This window comes from Ictidomys tridecemlineatus, chromosome 12 (assembly GCF_052094955.1).
Source record: "Ictidomys tridecemlineatus isolate mIctTri1 chromosome 12, mIctTri1.hap1, whole genome shotgun sequence".
NCBI classification, from domain to species: domain Eukaryota; kingdom Metazoa; phylum Chordata; class Mammalia; order Rodentia; family Sciuridae; genus Ictidomys; species Ictidomys tridecemlineatus.
In genome coordinates, this window is record NC_135488.1 from 106,742,556 (window position 1) to 106,759,166 (window position 16,611).

At 46.3% G+C, this 16,611-nt stretch overlaps 1 long non-coding RNA gene across 1 annotated transcript; it reads left to right on the forward strand.

Moving 5' to 3' along the window:
* Positions 1-1,716: 1,716 nt before the first annotated feature.
* On the forward strand, positions 1,717-5,040 carry LOC144369619 (uncharacterized). The gene is made up of 2 exons (XR_013429410.1): positions 1,717-1,824; positions 3,777-5,040. It is a non-coding gene; the product is annotated as an uncharacterized LOC144369619 (long non-coding RNA).
* Positions 5,041-16,611: the final 11,571 nt, after the last annotated feature.

Sequence of the window (16,611 nt, forward strand, 5' to 3'; positions counted from 1 at the left end):
GAGAAATTCTTAAAATCCTGCCACCCTGCTTTCTCTCAGGGCTGGCTGAGCTGGACCTCTATTCATTGTCCACAAAATGCCAGAAACTCTTCCTTGGACAGAGGTTCCCAGAGGCCCCCTTTGCTCCCTCTCCCCCATTCTAAACCCTTTCAGTCCCCACCTTGAGACCAGCTTATCTAGCTGGCCTCACTGGGCAGGCAGCCCCTTGATGAAGCAGGACTCCAGAGTAATAAACCAGGGCAGCGTTCTGGGACCCATAAAGCTCACTTTCTACCTTTCTCCTGGTGACATCACGGGAGGTGAGGGCTCCAGAGGTCCTTTAATAAGCCTATGGGTAATGGACCAGCCAGACACAAGCCACCTGTGGAAATGAACGGACGGTTGACGGTTGATTTGTAGATGAACACTCTCTCTACATAATGGTGTGTGTGTGTGTGTGTGTGTGTGTGTGTGTGTGTGTGTGTGTGTGCCACATGGAGCTCCACCAGGCTAGAGAGCTTGGAGAGCAGTTGCAGCTCCTATCCCCTTAGTTCCTGGCTGCTGGGGTGAAATCTTTGTACCCCCTTTCCCAGTGGCTGGAGAAACCAGCAGGGGATTAGGGCAGAGCCAGGAGAGAAGAAGGTCCTCAGACCTTGGGAGTGGGTGATTGAAGAGTCCTTAGGAAAGACCCCGTCCTTCCTCCTGGGTCTTCCTGAGCCAGGGCAGCTATTGGGGTTTCTGGGAAGAAATGAAGCCTGCGGAGCTTCTGGAACTCAGAGAAGGCCAGTCTCCCCTCCTGCCTCACCAGGAAGTTGCCCTGGGGTAAGGCAGATTGACATTTCTTTGAACCAAAGGAGCAGGGAGAACAGGAGTCTTGCTCAATACCTACTCCATGGTGAGCTGAGCTCTGAGACCTGTGGGAGAGGGATGTGCACCAGGTGAGAGAGGATCCTGCATCTGCCATGTGGTGACTGTTCCCAGGCTGGTGGCAGTTACTGCCACTGCAATCCCAAGTCCCAGCTTAAGGTGTTGGCTTTGATAAGGAAGCTTTTAAATAGGGGCGAGGGAGTCTGGCAATAAGAATTTGGTCCCCCACAAATGGCCAAGAGTCCCCAAGGAAGCTCCCTTATTCTGCCCTTAAGGAAGCTAGACCCTTGTCCTGTCCACAGGCCCGCCTGCTTTACACTATCTTAGAGAAGCGGAAAAGCCATAAGGTACTCTTAAAACTTTTAAAAACCAGTTGGAGTCAATGAAAAGTTTTTCCAAATGTGGTGGGGAAGCTGTCTGTGTTGGCGAATGAATGTTTACGTCTTGTGGTGTGAACAAGAGATGTGATCGCAGATGCCCAAACCACTTCCTTGGCTAGTGGTACTATGTTTCTGCCAACTAGGGCACTGGGTATAATCCTTTGACCCTATTTTGTTTGACCTAGAATCCACTCCTTCCCCCCTCAAGGCTCCCCCACAGCCTGAAGTTTCCTTTGTTTTCCTCTTGGGAGGATCCGGTCCAGCCCACTGGCTTGCTGGAGTTCATGTGGCACATGGACATGAATGGGCCACGGCCTAGGGGCTGAGGGTAGGTTCTGTTTCCTGGATCCCCACTCTGGGCCTGGCACACAGTGGGTGTTCATAACACTTGCTCTGCAGGGAAGACACAAAGCCTCCCTCTGGCCTCAGTTTGATTTCTCAAGGGGCCCTTGCAATAAATTCAGCAATGACTACTTGTCCCACAGACACCTCCCAGGATGTGTGGTGATGCAGGAGCTGAAGGAGCCACAGAGCCACGTGGAGAGCCCAGGACCACTGGACGCTAAATGAGAGAATATCAGAACAACGCTTGTCCCTGGTGAGTGCTGCAAGAGAATGCAGAGAGGTAAACCTGGGCTGAGACGGATGGGGTTTCCCTGTGAGTTCCATTTCTGACCAGCTGTGGATGTGGCAGTCTGCTTGACCTTTCTGATATTTGTTATGTCAAGTGAGACTAATTGTCACTGCCCTTGGCACCCCGGAAGTTGGATGCAGAGCTTCAACAGCTAATGAGCACTGCACTGGATGCTGTATGTGATGAGGGGGCCTAGAAATCATCTCTTCTTGATTCTTGTTGATACAAATATCTGAGGACCCACTGAAATGTGGGCCTCACCCTTGGGGATTTCTGGGCGCCAGTGTCGTGTTCTTCCACCACCTCTTTTCTTTTCACTCCCTTTTCTTCCAATAGCTAGAAATGATTATTCGCTAATGCTTCCCAAGCCTTCCCAGGGAGGGACGGAGGGTGGACCTGTTGGGGGACGGCAGGGTGCTCAGAACATACTGCTTTCATTGGGAGACCAAGTTGGGAGGAAAAAGATGGTGGATGGATGGAATATTGGTCCCTCACATGCTGCCAGTGGGCAGTGATACCGGTGTTATGACCCTGTCAGATGGTTTTGATTCCAACAATTACTTGTCAGAGCAGTGGGACATGATGGGATAAATCAGAACCAGCCAGAATCTGAACACTTTTCTTTCACCCAACAGTGGAGTTGGCTCTTCCATGGTCTCTTCTGTAAGGTTTATGTTGACTATTCACAGGGGCAGTGCAAGTGAAGCCCCTTCTCATTTTGTCTCTCCAGATGTGGACGGGTCTTCTCTGGGGGCAGAGTGCAGTGGGACAGCTTGGGTGGAGGGGTGGAGTGGAGGCACAGTTCACACTCTGGCTGCCCAGTGCACGACCTCCTTCCTCAGCTTCAGAACGGAAGCCTTTTGGGAAGTGGTGAATTTTGCAATTTCCTTCCTCTCTTCTCCTCCTCTGGAACAGTTTCCTAGATGGATCCACAAGCTCACATTTCCAGATATTTTTAAGAAGGGCATAAGAGATATCAGTGGCCTTAAAACCCAGCATCAGAGGGGTGTAGGCCATGATTGTTTCTACAGAACTTGTGGGGCCATGACTTTTAAGTAGAGCAAGGTTTGGTTCGTGCTTGTTGACTGTGAGACACTGGAAATGACTCACTTCTGAGTTTTTTGAGTGCAAAGTTATTCTTGAAAGCCACTTTCTCAGGAGGTAGGGCCTCCATGACACACAGAGTTGCACATTCAATGAAGACACTAACAGAGCTCCTTCTCCCAGTTCAATCCTAGGGCCAGAGAGGAATGGGTCTTGGTTCCAACAGGAGTTTATCCTCTACCAAGAGAGATTAACTAACAAGAGGTCTTTTTGGAAGCAGTTTGTCAGGAGGGAGGCAGGCCCAGGAATGTAGTAGGGCAGAGGAAATATACTTCTTTGGTAGAAGTTGGTCTTGGAAATGCTCCTGGGAGAAGTTGAGAAAGGGGTCATAAATGAAGGAAGAACTGGCATTAACAGGAAAGGCAGAGGCAAGGGACAGTGTTGGGGTAGCTAACCATCCAGGTTGTGCTGGGGACGGAGAGGTTTCCCAGGGTGTGGGACTTTCAGCACTAAAACTGAGACGGTTCTGTGCAAATAAAACTGGTTGGTCACCCAAGCTAGTGGAAGGGCCATGACTTTAAGAGTCAGAATGACTTCAGTTTGAATCCTAACACTGCTATTTACTGTGTGACCCTTCATATATTAACCACCCTGCACCCTAATATCTAACAGAGCATGAAGATCTATATGTCACTTTCACAAGATTCTGCCTAGTCCATCAGTATCAATCAGAGGTTGTTGTTAATTTAGATGGAAAAGTAGAGTTTTCAAATGCTAGGCAGAATATATTTGGAGCTGAGAATAAAGAGGTTTGATGCACATAGAAGCAGGGACCTATCATGAAGACTTGAAATATTTTTTTTTCCCCTTAGGACAATGGTTAATCCCTGAATTAACCAGAGTCGTGGGACATATTGGATAAATCAGAACCAGCCAGAATCTGAACACTTTTCTTTCATTCAACAATGGAGTTGCAATGGAAAGCAAGACAGCCTGATTCATGCCTCAGAGTGGTTGTTTTGAAATTGAGAGGGAAGATTTGAACCTACAGACCTGGAAGGGACAGGAGTGGGTAAGGATGATGTCGTGCAGTGTTTGAAAACTGGGACTTATATTCTGAGAGGAAACAGGAAAGAGAGTTGAAGATTCTGTAGGAGAACATCAGTCAGCTCAGGGTCAGGCTGGGAGCCCTGAAGGCCAAGAGGGCCTGGAACTCCTCTTCTGAGGCTGGATGCTACTGGTGGATTGTAACTTCATGCTGAGCTGGGCTGGAAGGTTAGATGCGTTCCAAACAGATCTGACACCTGGGGCGTTGTGTGCACAGGTGACCTCATGGGCTCCTTGGGATGTGCTTTGGGTCCTCTGGCTAATGAGCCTTCCTCTTGCCTCCATTTTCTCCCTTGGCTTCATCATGCACACAGGCTTCTCGCCAGCGTGTTGACATCTTGTCATCTCCATGGTGACACGGAACAATGGTATCTTAAACACATGACTTCACCAAGTAATTATGCAAAAGAGTGTGCTGGGAGGGGAGCTTTGGGGGCTGGATGAGTCTGGTTGGGTTGGGAAACCCTCTGAATCAGATGCCTGTGAAACAGGCCCTGGCCCAGGGCCATGATAGACTAGTCCTGCAGTTGAAGTCACTTGGATCAACCACCGAGGGTGGTGACAGCCTCCTTAGCTCCATGGTATTGGAAAGAACTTTCTGTAGATAGTAATGACTGGAAGGAGTTACAAAGAGAATGAAATGAATTGGCTGACTTCATGAATAAGTTTTTTTGTATGTAAATCATTCAAATACAAGAAAATTTTGAGAAACTATTTGCAATAAGTAAGATGTATAGAGTTATCCTTAATATGTAAGAAAAAAAATAAATTATACTAACAAAAGAAAAGAACCCTAATAGAAAATGTGACAGAGGACATAATAAGAAAATTCGTAATGAAAAAATTCATTCATTCATCCTTTTAGTGAGAACACTGAGCAATTGTTCTGTAGCAGGTACTGTTCTGGGTGCTGAAGATACAGCAGTAAATAACCAACCATCCTTGCCCTCATGGAGTTTCAATGTTTTCTGCTGTTTTTCTACATTTTCTTTTAATTAGTCTTTGACATTAAATTAATTCCATTCCCAATATAGTCTTTATTTGGGATCATTTTCACTCAGAGTTGAACTGAAAAAATCCATTTCCCGCCTAAAGCATAAACCGCTTGCTCTGTTGATGAATGAATCCTTCCTTTCCTCACTGATGTATGATGTCACCTCTCTCAAATTAGTGCATTCTCATGTTTGGGTCTACATGTTCTGCCTGAACAAATTGTCTAACAACTCTTCTTTCTTTTCCACGCAATAAGGAGGGTTTGTACCGTTTCTGATGCCACAGGCTTCACGTGGTGGGACAAAGATGGTGTTGGTTGTGTTTTCACGGGAGTCAGTTTCATGTGTTCAGTTTCTACTTCAATGAACAGTTTATGATTCTTGAACTGCCCCAGAGCAAGCAGAGTTTGTTTCCCAGTTTCCAAAGGCGATTTCAAATGTTCCTGCATTTTGTGTTCTCCCATGTTCCTCAAGCCTGTCTCTTCTCTCCTCACAAGTGAACAGGGCTGCATTTTTCCATTAGGATTATTTTAGGTTTATTATTATTTTTTACTATTAATTTAAATAGAATTTATTTCTAGTTGTATTTTCCTAGGAGCTATTTCTGGTGTACTGCTAACTGGTAGATATGTATATTTTTAGAGTATAGTTGACCACCTTACTAAACCGTTAATAGTTCTGAGAGTTTAATAGTTTTTCTCTTGGGAAATTTTTTTATAGCCTCTGATATCTTCTGTAAATAATGGCACTTTATCTTTGGCTTTTAAAAAGAATTATATTCATTTTCAAGTTATTGATCAGAAAGAGTAAATATATAATAATAATTACGACCAAAGTCTTACCAAATTGTCTTGTTTTTAATGTTAATGGGCATGCACCTGTGTCACCTTGGACAGGATGTTGATCACAAGTTTCACATTCCTGTCTTCTGGTTTGCTTTTTCCTTTTTTTTAATTCTCAAAAGAATCGTATTAAAAAAATTTTCAGAATCTATTAAGAAGATATTTTTTTTTTCTGTGACATAACAGATGTGCACTATTGCATGCCTCCATAACTTGAGTCACTGCATTCCAGGGATAAGTACAATATTAGTCATACTTTATTTTTTTTAATATCTCCTAGATATGATTTATTGCTTTTTTTTTATTTGAGATTTTTTTCATCTATACCATAACCAAGATCAATCTCTCTCTCTCTGTTACATAAATACTGTGAAATATTTTGCATACATTTGTTGTGTATTAGCTTTGCAAGGTTTTATCATCAAATTTTGTTAGCCTTACAGAAGAATTAGGGAGCTTACTATCTTTTTCACTGCTTTAGAGCCATCTGAAAGAACTCATCCATAAAACTGTCTGAGCTCAGAGCCTTTTGCAGAGATAATGCTTCCATAATTTTTAAATTTTATTTCATGGTTAATGGACCTGTTCAGATAATAGTGCAAAAGCCTTCCTGAGTCAATCTTCATAACTTTTCTCTTCCTAGAAGATTCCCTGTTTTACCAACATGTTTATAGTAATAAACACAGCTGTTTCTCTTGCGTACGTTGACCATGAAATGGACTTTGAATGAGTTTATCCTGATTGTCCTTGGAGTCACAAAGGCAGACTAGAAATTTCAAAAGACAGCCATGAATCACCAAAAGGAACAGTAGGAAAAGCCACACAGAAAATTCAAGAAGTCATGGAGCCTGCAGCACATCCTCCAACTTCATAACATCTCATCCTAAAGGGCTGGAAGTTTTTAGTCACTGAAGCCTTTAACTTTATGGTTCTAGGCAGACTCGAACCAGAAGATTCTGTTTTAACATTGGAATTCCTTCTTAGACATCTGACACTCTTGTGGCCAAGGCCACATATGCCAGAGGTACTCTGAGCCCTTCCTTGGGCTGCCTTTCTTCCTTTTGGGTGACACTTTCCCTGAAGGTAAGAACAATTCTTCATGCCCCGGGAGACTTCCCACAACTTCCCAGTCAATCTATTAGTAGTCATTTACCACATAATGTACATAGTAACAGAAATGCTGTTACTATAACACAATAAAGGAGAATGATCATGTATTTATAAAACCAACTGTCCACTTCTAAGAAAACAAATTTTGATTGAGAACTGGACAAATATTTCAATCCATTGTAAAAATTTATGCACAAAGGAAGCAAGTGTTTCTGGTTGCCAAGACAAACTAGTACCGTTCAGAAGACAATTTCAGTTTATGACTAAAACCCATCCCTCTAAATGGATCTTCATCATTTGGGTACCAGTTGATACCTCCTCAACATGGAGAGATGGAAAATGACGTTTGGAGATAGACAAGTTACAAAATGCTGGTTCAAATGGATGTTTTGCTTGGGAACTGGCAAAGAAAAAGGTGAGTTATGGGCCCAGGGATCTGATCCCTGAAGAGCAGCCCTGATTCCTGGGAACCCACAGAATACAGTCACGAAGGCCAGGTGCAGGGCTGTGGATGTCCATTAGGAGTCCACTCTCGGTGTCTGGTCTTCCAGAAGGTGAGCTGGAGGTGTTTCTTCCCTTATTCATTCATAAATCCTGCTCCTAAACATTCGGGGATAGTAGGAGATGGACAAGAATTTCAAATCATGTTCAGACTCCCAAGGTTCTGCTAAAGGGCTACCCATGGCCAGGGAGCTTGACTTCAAAAACAGCTTGATCTTGTCAGGCTAGAAACTCCTTGTGGCAAGAAGGACTGCGTCTTCTCTTTTTACCTTCTCTCTCCTGGACTACTGCTTGTCAATGTTCATGTGGGCTAAGTCTCAAGTAGCCTAGATTTGGGAAACAAACCCAATGACTTGGAGAAAACTTGAAATGAATCTGACCATGGGGCTGCCCATGGTCTCTGGAGGAACTCTCTCCATGGTCCACCTGTCCTTCAACAGCTAGCTCAAATTTAAGCATGTCCAGGAAGCTGCCTTTGATTAGCTGCTCCAAAGGACTCTTCTCTTCCCTTAGGCTTCTGGAGCATTGACTTCATGAAGGATCAACAAACATACCAGTACACACCAAGATGATAATGAACAATTGAAATCAAGATGTATCACTTATGAAGTCAGCCTGGCTTCAGTAAGAAGCCTTTTCACATTCCCTCCAATGGCTTTAGATTATAGGTTTCTGGTGTAGATCAAGGAAGCCTCATTCTATACTCTCAGAGGTTCCTGTGGGCATATCTGGGGTGTGCTGAGACAGTCACCTCTGGGCCGAGCTGGGCCATCAGGGCCTGTGTGTCTGCCATTTAGAGTCAAGTGCAGGGTAAAATTCTGTGGGGAACCATCTTTGTGTCTGCTCAGCTTGGGCAGTTCATTGCTACCAAACGCGTTTCCCTTGGTTTTATGTTCCCAGTGTTTTATGATCAAAATAGACCTGGGCAAAAACTCAGTCATTGTCTCCTCCCATGGGGCCTCAGTTTCCCATCTGAAACAGGGAAACTGCCTACTAGAGTCGATGGCTTTGAAGACCCCTTCCTGTCCCCAGCCTTGCTTGTCCCACCCAAGTAGTAAGTGAGGCTCACACCAACACTGTTAGGGTGACATGGTACCAACTGCAGGGAGGGAGGGGAAAAGTGCGTGGCGTGGCCTTGGCCTGGCATTTGGCTGTTCCCAGAAGACCAGAGCCACCTGGCGCTGGATGTGGAAATGAGAGGCCCAGTTGCTGAAGAACAGACCTGCTCTCCCTTCTCGGGGCAGCCAGCCGAGCCAGACCATGAGAGGTGGTAGGGCTGCTTTGGGGGGAAGTTGGTTCTACTCTCCAGAGCGTGGGATAATTTATGACCAAGTCTTTAAGGTTGTCTGACCCCATTTAGATCACTGGGAGAAGAGGCCTGTATTTCTTCATTGGCTTCTCTTAGGTGTGAAAGTTTAAGTCATCCCCCCATAGGCCCTCATGTTACCCCAGTCTTTTCTAGCATTCCCCCAAATATTTAAATAGATATGTGCATTTCCTGCCTTCAGTATTTCATTCTTTAATGATTGTTTTCTGGTTTGTGCTTCCATTACCCAAGCTTGAGGGTCACTGAGATCCACCTGTTTTCCAAGCTCCACCTCTTTTCCAATTTCCCAGTCTCCCTCCTCACCTGCAGCACCATGGGCCCCCATCTTCCTTCTAGAAACTATGATTTCTCTGCCAGTCAGGAAAGCTAGGATGGGCTGCAGTCACAAACTAACTATCTGGGTGGCTCACGCAGCAGAGGTTGATGGCTCACTCCAGTGAGAGTTGACTCTGCTCCGTGTCCTCCTCGCCCCTGGGCCCACAGAGCAGCCATACTGTAACATTTAAGGTCACTGTAGCAGAGGAAAAGCAAGCTCTCCGTAGCCTCACATAAGCTTAGATGCCAGGCTGAGAATGGCTCACAGCTTTTGCTCACAAGTCATTGGCTACTGTCAGACACATGTTTCCATTACCTGTTGAGGGAGTAAAGAATTCCAGTCCCGCCCTGCCCTGGAAGGGGATCCAGGGCCATGTGAGGAACAGCACTCATGACTTCCCTTACTCAGTGCTACCCTGGCTCTTCCTGCTCTCCAGATACCCCTTCTTTGCCCCCTTTTCTAGCTGCTCTGCTTTTTCTCAAGTTTGCAAAATGCATTCTTTATGTGTTCCAATATGCCCATAAGGAGGTATATTCCAATATGCTCTGGAAATATTTTTCTCTTTTATCCCTGCAATCCTTCCCCTACATCTTACTTGGCAAACATCTCCCATATTCTTCCTCGCCAATCTTGTTCTTGATTTCTGGTCTTCTGTAGTTTACATTGTTTCTCAAAGTTCACCTGTTGGAAAATTAATCCCCACCTCAACAGTGTTGAGAAGCAGGTCCTTAAAGAGGTGATTAGGTCAAGAGCGAACAGCCCTCATAAATGGATTTATGCTGTTATTGGACAGTGGATTAGTTGTCTTGGGAATGGGTTCCTGAAAACAGAACAAAAGCAAAACAAACAAACAAACATAAAGGATGAGTTTGGGGTCTCTTCCTTCTCTCACAGTCTCTTCTACCATGTTATGATTGCAACAAGGAGGTCCTTAACGATGCAAGATGCTTGACCTTGAACTTCCCAGACTCCATAGAAATAGATTTCTGATCTTTATAGATTACCCAGTCTCAGATAGATTGTTACAATGGCACAAAAAAGATGAGGATGTGGTCTAAACTTGATCTGGGTAAAGTCAGGCCTTTCCTCCTTCCCATCCAAAGTTGGTCCCTTCCAGAGTCTCTGCTGTCTCAGTCCACTGAGCTGCCAGAGGCACAGACTAGGATCCCTTTGGTGCAGCTGTGTTCCCACCATCCCTCTTCTATCCTGGCAATTCTTTGGCTTTTCTCTCTCTCTGCTGGTGGCTGCGGTTTTGGTGCTCCTGACCATCAGTGTTCTCAGTTGCTCACCGCTGATGTGGACCCCAGTGAATTGGGCAATGGGGAGGTGGTGCTGGATCTCCAGGGTAAAGAGATACACCCTTGGAGCACTAACCTCTTGGTCTCTCGCCTTGTTGTGTTATCTCATTCTTTGGCATAGAAGGTCCCATGTCAGTATTTCCAGTCCCGACTTCAGTCCTTTATTTTAGATCTCTATTCTGCGTCCACTGGAAGTCTGAGCCAAAGGGTGACCCTGATAAGGCCCCTTCCCTTTCTCCAACCCTTTTGTTTCTTGTAGCTAAAAACTGAGCGGCAACTCAGATGGCCTCTGGATCTCTTCAGTTCTTCCTTGCTCTCATAGCAGAGCACTGAATTGTCTCTATAATCCAATAGTTGACCAGCTCTATCACCTTAGAAGAAGGGCGGAGGTCCAGAGAGCACCAGTGAGTTTGCTATCATCAGTGGCTCCTCTCAGCACCTTCCTCTGGACCTTTTCCCCTGGGAGTGTCCCCGCACTCTGTCTTGCCAATGGCACTGAAGACATTTGTGTGTGAAGGAGTGTGAGGGGTGTCAAAAGATGGCAGCCAGCTTGGTGTCTGCTGACCGAGTGTGGTCACTTGTCACTGCTGGTTTAGGTCAGTCACCACTGAGCCCTGCCAAATAAAAAACTTGGATGGCAGTAAATAGAGCCATTTAAGCCGAGCATGCTGAGCCCAGGGAGTGGGGGAGGCATGGGAGGAGAGAGGATCCAAGGAGCTTCTGGCTGGTCTGGGGCCTTGGTAATGTGCTCTGTGTCTTTTGGGGAAAGCCTGATTCAGTTACGCCTGAGCAGCTGGGGAGATTTGCTGCAGATGCCTCCTGCAGCCTGATGCCCTGGCTGTGGGGTACTGGCTGCCTGTGGTCTGATTGGCCCTGGGCCTCTGGGCCAGATGGCCACAGGGCCCCACTGTGCGGGAGGTGAGAACTCCACGTCCAGGCCTGGCTTGCCCCTGACTCACGGGTGCCAGCTTTTGATTGGGAGATCCCAGGAGCTTGGATCTGTAATCTGAGTTTCCAGGCCTGGGATGCATTCAGTTCTTCCGGGTCCTCCTGCCAGAGGGGCACAAGCAGGCCTGGGGAAGAGGCAGAGCAGCTTGCAGAGGGGACTGGAGAGAGCCTCTGCGTCTTGTCCTTCTGGGTAGGGGCTGCATCTTGGGTCCCCTGGCTGATGATGGGGACTGAAGGCAGGAGGAAGGCTACTGGGAACAGAAGGCCTATCTACCTTGAATCTGCAGGGCAAACACTTGGGGTTTAGAGAAGGGACCTGTGTTCAGCCCAACTCACGAGGGGGGGGGTCCTGCTTTGTGGTCTTAGGTGGCAATTGTTCCATCTGATAGGAGCAGTTTGTTCCTCTCCAACCTTCTGTCCAGCAGTCTCCCCTTGCTTACTCTATCCCTGCCACAGGGTCCCCTTGCATTCCTCACAAGTACCAGGCACATTGAACCGCAGGCCCTTTGTTCTGCCATTCTTTTGCCTGGAACACTTTTGCCTACTTGGTGCATTTCAATTTTTTCTTCTGGAGTTTGCTCAAACCTTACCTTATCAATGGGGCCTGCCCCTTTTACCCTGTTTATTTCTGGAAACTGCCCTGCCCTCCAGCCCACCCAGTTTCCCCTTCCCCTTTTGCTTGTCTTCTTTTAGCACTTATTATTGTGTAATGCACTATAAACATCATAGTATTTACTTTGCTTGTTTTTAATGTCTTTCCCCCTCCATGGGGATCTAAGCTCCCTGAGGATGAAGATCTTTGTTCCATCCACTCTTAGAAGCAGTAACGAATGCTCCAACAATAGGTGAGCATGTCAAAGGGATCATGGTGGCAGCCCAGTCTACCCCACAGGGCTTTGGGAAAGTCTGCTGCTGCCAGATTGAAGTAAGCTTTCAAAATGATGAAGATCCTGTGTTCAATTTCACTCTTCAAGGCTGGAGACTCACGAAGGGGGTGATGTTAGAGAGGCTCGGGTGCCTAGGAGGTCCCTCTGGAGTACACATGACGGGCCTTGTCTTTGACATCAACCTGCGCCATAGCTGGTTAAGTTGGCAGCTCAAATGGTGATACCTGCCAGCCTTGGTCACTATTGTGAGCTGAGCCACAGGTGTTTTGTTAATGGTGATGCTAATGAATTGAAGTGTACAACTGCTTTCCTAGGTGGTATGCAAAGGGGTGGAGTTATAGCTACATCCTGGAGGTGGTATGGCGACGGAGAATCCCAGCTCTGCTGCAGCCTGCAGCCCATGGGGGTCTCCCTGCAAATGAAGGACATGTTCAGGACTGAAAGGAGGTTGGAAAATGCCATCCTCCTCTCCTAGGACCTGTCTTATAGGTGTGTTGTTGTGAGTTCAAAATGCAGAATAGGAGAGCGGTGGAGCTTGGTGGGCATCAAATGGATGTCTCTCAGTTGGTCGCTTTAGATAGCAGCCTCTGACAGACTAATCTTCTCCTGCCACAGGCTGCACCTCTGACCTTCCACATTCCCCTTATGTTGGGCTTAAAGATCTTTCCTCTCTCACACCTCTGTTATCTGAAGGCCTGTGTTCTACCCAAGTCTATAAAGCCTGTAGTCCAACTAAGCTGTGAACACAGGCTGCTGCTCAGGATGGCTCGTTGCTCTCAAACACAATCCCAGCTATCTTGGGGAAGAGGCCCTACAGGCCAAGACGGATCTAATCTTTAGAATCAGGAGGGATTTCACAGTGACTAAAGGACTGTTTCCTCTGACATATCAATACGAGAAACTTCCAAGTAAGAGAGGAGTTCCTGGGTATGTCCTGGGAGTATAGTGGATCAGGCCGGGGCTGTCTGGAGTGGTCTGCACCGAGTGAGCAGCTCTCTTGTGAAAGCATCCTGGGACTTCCCTCTGTATCCACACCTTGTGGGTTCGTTCACTATGGGGGTCTGCTCGAGTCAGGGGTGGGGATGCTGGGGCAAGACTGAGTCTGAGTAGACAGTCGCTGTGTGAACCATGGTTATTTTCCAGTTGTTTCCCAGGTTCAAAAAGGGCGGAGGATTCAGCTTTCCCTCCACATGCGAACGCCCCAGGACAAGAGGCTGGACCTACATCCTGGGGCGATTTTTCTTCTTCTCGAAGGGTGGTGAGAGCCCATGAACCGTAGATGAAAGCAAAGAGCTTAGAGAGAAAAGGGGAATTGCATTAAGATACTTTCAGATGCAAGTGATAAAAATCCAACCAAAATATCCTAAGCAAAGCAAGGGATTTATTGTTGGACTAAAGTCCTGGGGAGGAGGCCTGGCTGAAATGACATCACTGGGGCTTCATTTACTCAAGCCCTTGGCTCTGCTGCCTCCCGTGCCATCTGTCCTCAGGCTGGAGAAAAGGCTGCTGATGCCCTGGACAAGCAGCTTCTCGCTTGGCACCAACCACGGATCCAAAGAAACTTCTATGGCTCAGCTTATGCAGAAAAGACACAGGGCTGGTGCTTTACGGGTCTTTCGCCATCACCTGACCTATCTCCTCACCTGGGCCTGGGAGGGCGTGGCAGTGAGAACAGCCATGGTCATGGGCTATGGAAAGTCGCAACAATTCCTTTCCTGCAGGATACCTCCTGTTCCATGGGCTTTTTTTTTTTTTTTTGTACCAGGGATTGAATTCAGGGGCACTTGACGACTGAGCCACATCCCCAGTCCTATTTTGTATTTTATTTAGAGACAGGGTCTCACTGAGTTGCTTAGTGCCTCTCCATTGCTGAGGCTGGCTTTGAACTCCTGATCCTCCTGTGTGAGCCTCCATGGACTTTTTAAGCAATAGTGTATGTAGCTTTTATCTATTGCTTGTCCTGCCATGGCAAGTTGGATGTGAAGGGGACAATGATGGTGTCACTCTTTATATTGAAATCTTTACATTGAGGCACCTTGGAAGAAGAACTACAACTGTGGGAGCCCCAGTCTGGGATTGATTTAGATGAAAAGATCCCAGAATCTGCCTCCGCTGACCTGCGTGGGAGCCCAGGCCCAGAGTAGGCCCAGGCCTGCCTCCCCATCCCCCACCTGCATGCCCAGGCCTAACCCACTTCCGTCTTGGGTCACTTCAGCCATTGCCATAGCCTTACCCACGCAGTAGCCTCTACCTTGTAACAACAGACAGGGCCTGGAAGCAGCTGCATCTAGAGCAGGCATCCCAAAGCCAGTGTAAGGCCCACCCTTTCAGCCCCATCTCTGAAAGATGTGCATCCATCTTGGGGGCACTTCCACTGCTATCTTGCGTTATCTCCACTATTGCTTTAGTTGCAGTAGCATCCTTCGTGGGACACCGGTAGGGACATCAATGTGAGGAACAGATAATCTGCATGGGGTACTACAAGAATATAGGGTAGAGACTGTAATTCCTCAGATCCTCACTGCAAGAAAGGAAGACACGTCTATAGACAACATGAAAAAACAAGGGAGGAAAGTGCCCCAGACAAACCAGGATTCTACAATGACAGAACCCATGGACAGCACAGTTGATGAAATGTCAGAGGAGGAGTTCGGAATGTTCATAATTAAAATGATCTGTGAATTAAAGAATGACCTAATGAGCAAATACAGGCAAAAATTGATCACTCCAACAGAGAAATAAGACTGCAAATACAGGCAACCATTGATGACACCAATAAAGAGGGAACAAATACAGGTAGCAAACGATTACTTCAAGAAAGAGAGATTCTGAGAAAAACAAACAACAAACAAACAAAAAAAAACAATCATAAATCCTTGAAATGAAGGAAACAATAAACCAAATAAAAAAACTCAATAGTAAGTGTTACCAACAGACTAGATCACTTGGTAGACAGAACGTCAAATAATAAAAACAAAGTTTACAGTCTGGAAAATAAGATTGGCCACCCAGTGAAGATGGTAAGAAACTATGACCAGAACATCCAAGAATTATGGATGTTCTCCACTGTTGCCACCAATTGTTCTCTACTACTGCCGCCTGAGCCTACGCAGGTCCGTGGAGGTGGATCTTGGGATCTTTTCATCTAAATCAATCCCAGATTGGGGCTCCCACAGTTGTAGTTCTTCTTCCAAGGTGCATTAAATTTGGTCCAAAGACCAAATTTAAGAGTTATTGAACACAGAGTTTCAAACCAAAGGAATATACAATCTCTTCAATGAGATAATATCAGAAAATTTCGCAAACATGAAGAATGAATTGGAAAAATCAAATAGAAGAGGCTTACAGAACACCAAATGTACAAAATTACAACAGGTATACACCAAGGCACATATAATGAAAATGCCTAGCATACAGAGTAGGGATAGAATCTTAAAGGCCATGTGAGAGAGGAATCAGATCACTTATGGGGGAGACCACTTAGTAGCTCAGCATGTTTTTCAACCCAGACCCTGGTGACCCACCCCACTGGTTCCAGCTTTGAGAAAACTCAATGACCAAGCATGGTAAGACTGGTGTCTTCCAGTTTTCAAAAGTTTCTTTTAGTTACTATATTCTTCCCTGTGCATATTTATAAAACTGTATAATCAAATAAAATGAATTTTTAGAGGACTGGTGTACTATCTGGTGACGCTGACATGGAAGATCAGAAGGGGACCCACTGTGGCTGGGGCTTGGCTTGGCATTGTGCAGATGGATGACAGGGGACTCTCTGTAGCATGTGAGAGCCAGGCCAGGCTGGCTTTGAGAGGGGTTGCATAGTCACGCAGGGCTCCTTGCTCTCCAGCCCTTGTGCTTAGGGGCTTATGTTTTGTACATACTGACTTGAAATTCTTATTTTTGCATTTGTGTTTCAGAGGTCAAGTTCAGTGGGACAATGTAGCTCATGCTTGGAGCCAGGCTCACGAGGGCTTCTTGCATACCTCCAGTCCTGGTATGTTCTGATACAGAGGTTGAAATATCCCTGGGAGATTGCACCTCTGCTGTGGGTTGGGGTTGATGGGTTCATGGAAAGCGTAGATGTCTGGCTTGACTTCCTAGCTCCTCAGTGGGGGACAAAGTAGGAGAGCCTGGTGGTTGGCTGAAGGAGGGTTCCAGAGGCTGGTGAGTTGCATGCACATGAGTCACTGACTGGGGCCTCTGGATACAGATGAAGGTTTGTCCTTGTCTTACAAGTATCCCTGTGCTGGAGGGAGCACGGAAATAACAAATTAAAAAGAAACCATCATAAGGATACAGGGTAATAGTTCTGATACTCCTTTACATGCATCCTGGAGTTGAATAATGAAGTAAATGGGAGATTGTAGGAGTTGGGTTTT